A 3,516-nucleotide genomic window follows, 5' to 3' on the forward strand; every position below is an offset into this window, starting at 1 on the left:
TATTATTTGTCAAATCTTTTTATATAGGTTATAAACATGTCTTTCAAATTAATTACATCCTACATATATTTTTTAAATTTTAAATTCCAAATTATGTAATATCAATTTAAATACTATTTTATTAAAACACTAAATCCATTTATCTATTAAAAACATAAGTTGAACAACTAAAATCATCAACTTATCTTGTAACTGTAGAAATGGCCTTTCGTCAAGCGATTCGTGTGTGTTAGCTCTCGCAATGTTAACACACATTATCGTGTGTATTAACTCTCGCAAGGTTTCGTCAAGCGATTCGTGTGTGTTAGCTCTCGCAATGTTAACACACATTATCGTGTGTATTAACTCTCGCAAGGTTAACATACAGTACCGTGTGTGTTAACTCTCGTAATGTTTCAATATCCCAATCGCCACTAATTAGAGCGATAATCGCCACTAATTAGAGCCATAATGGTAGGCATATGGCGTATTAATTTTATGCTTGAGCTTTCAAACTGTTATTGAAATTTAAAACATAATTAAAAAAACAATCACACCACTTTTCAGATAAAATAAACCCGTGGAAACGTTATTTATTGAAATTTAAAACATAATTAAAAAAACAATCACACCACTTTTCAGATAAAATAAACCCGTGGAAACGTTATTTATTTATATATTTTTGTGTGATTATATAAATTTATTTTTGAAAATTATTATTATTTAAAATATATAAATAAATTTAATTTGAGTTTATAAACTTTTTTAATAAATTTAATTTATTAAAAATAAATTAATATTTTACGAATTATATAACTCAAACTTATTATACTAAAAAAATATATTTCTCAAAATTTTACATAAATTAACTTAAACTTAATATATATATATATATATATATATGAGACTAAACTAAATAAAATTAGTTAATATATTATAACTATTTATTCCATTACGACCCCAAATAATAACAATACACAACCCCGCACTTAACAAAGTCATAATAAAACATTAAATCTATGAAAATCATAGATTCACATCGTTAATTGTTTCATATTTGTATTCATAAATAATAAAAATTAGTTGAATCATAATCACGAAAATTATAGATTTAAAAATTAAAGTAATTAAAAAGTATTTATATTTATGTTTTTTAATAATTATTATTAATATTATCGTTATCTGTAATAAAAATAATATTATTAATAATTATAAAATATACAGTGCTAAAACTATTTATTGGAACATTAGGTTGTATGGTTTAAAAATCAATTGGTAGAGGAAAAAATTATAGTTGTATATGAAGTGTTTTTGTTAAAAATGTATCTATGAAAAGAATATGGAAAATGTGTAAATCAACAATTGGTTTTAATTCTCAAATTGGAATACTTTTAGAGCATGTGGATAGGTTTAAATGGTAACATAAATTGTAAAGTTTAGCTTTATGGAAAATTGAGTAAAAATACAACTCATAGACTATTTGTTTAATAAAATGTCCATAAGGAAGGACTCTATGGAATTATAATTGAGATTCCCAATAATGTTACCAATATAATGATATGGGATTTTCATTTAGTGAATCTATGACACGATACTTGTGTTCATGGGATATTAAGGATTGCACATAATTTCACTAGATATTGATAAATATCTCATAAGATCCTTTTGTTGAATCCCCTCCCAACATATCTTTCCTATTAAAAATCCCCTAGATTTACTAGATACCTCTTTTAATACCCCCTAATACCTATAACCCCTCCCACTTACGAGAACCCCTCCTTCCCAAAATACATACAATATATTCACTTTATTTTCCATAATTTTATAACCATCTTTATGAATGAGCGTGGTAAGATATTTGTCAATGAAGTGCCCTTAATGAGAACCCTCCATAGTTCTCCTTTCTTAGAGGTTGCATTTAATGGTTATTTTACTTGCATTTTGAAAAGTGGTGCTACTAAGCCTAAAATTGAAAATTAATATTAGCATTAGCACCCAATGTTTTTGAGCTAAAATTGAACTTGTTTGAAAACAAAATCTTAACAACTAGTACCATTATAGTAAAAATCTTAAAATTTTCTTTCAAATTACAACTAATATCATTATAGTATAAATTTTAACATTGTAGATAACACTTTTTTATTTTATAGAAAATTAAAATTTCTACTAATTTGAATTCAAGATCTTACTAGCAAGTATCATTATAACCAAATATTTCTATTAATTTGAATTCAAGATACTCCTAGCAAGTATCATGCAACATGTAAACCTTAAAACATAAATCACTATGCTCAAGCATTAAAAAAAAAAAAAAAATTAAATGATGAACTAGTTACCTTATATCCAAGTCTATATGTGATCCAAGATCTTTTACTTATATGAAATAGAGCTTTTAACCATGGAACTTAAAAGCACATAAAACAATGCAGAAATAACACAATAAGCAAGAAACCATGTGATCTGAAATGTTGGACAAACTTGTTAATGTTATGCAAGCTCCCTCATCAGTATTAAAAATGTGTTTAGGATCGTGTCAAATTAACCAAAATGTGTGGAATTATGTGTCAGGTGTTATGTGTCTTTTATCAGCAATTTAAGAGATTAATTAGTTGTTTAAAACACATATACAACAAGTAAATTGTAGAGAAATAAAACACAGGAAACTCATAACACAAAAATGATAAAGGAGTTCACCCTTCCTGAGCTACATCTCCTTGGGTCTGCTTCAATGGTTAGGCCCTCTTTGGATTAATGGTCAATTCTCTGATTACATGCACCTATAGTGCTCCAATGGCTTTGCAACCTGCTCCATTGGATTCAAAAGACCCTAGAATCCCAAAAATGACCTTCCAAGCTCTACAATTGGACTTCAGCTGATCTAGGCTTGACCTCCTCTCCTAGTGGCCCTAGGCTTCCTTAAACTTCAACGTAGAAAAATCATGTACAGAAGTGTCTTTCTACCTCTACAACCTATTCCATTATGTTCAGAGCATCCAAATCATCTAGGAATGACTCTTTCTGAGCCAAAATTGGTCAAAAAATACCAAAGTTATGGCTTCTTCAGTTTTTCCTAGGAAATCTCCACTAAATCTGGAAAAACTCTAGTTAACTCTGCCAAATTTGGAGTTAGCTCCAGATTTGTCAGATCCACCAAAAATCTGCCAAACTAATCCGATGTTTAATTAATGGTTAAGCATGGCTTAATTAATACTAAACCTGCTTAGCGCTTAATTTGCAGTTAGCATAAAATGTTGACCATTGGTTTTGAGGTTGGTCACATGGGAGAGGGTTAACGTTAGCGGTTAACTCCCAAACTCCAAACTTTATGTCTTTAAATAAAATGTGCGCTCCATATTAGTTAAGAACCAATGTGTGGCATAGCATTGGAGACTTTGGGTTTGTGAGGATGAGGTCATGGGTTCAACTCCTCAGCCTACCCATAAAATTTTAAATGACCTTTGAGAAGGCACGTGGTGGCCTTTGGGCTTGCCACGTGTCACCCTCTCATTGGTCCACCAAATCAGCCATAGACCAATC

The sequence above is a fragment of the Pinus tabuliformis genome, chromosome 5_2 (assembly GCF_031772625.1).
Source record: "Pinus tabuliformis cultivar Carrire ecotype Pingquan chromosome 5_2, CPIR1, whole genome shotgun sequence".
NCBI classification, from domain to species: Eukaryota; Viridiplantae; Streptophyta; class Pinopsida; order Pinales; family Pinaceae; genus Pinus; species Pinus tabuliformis.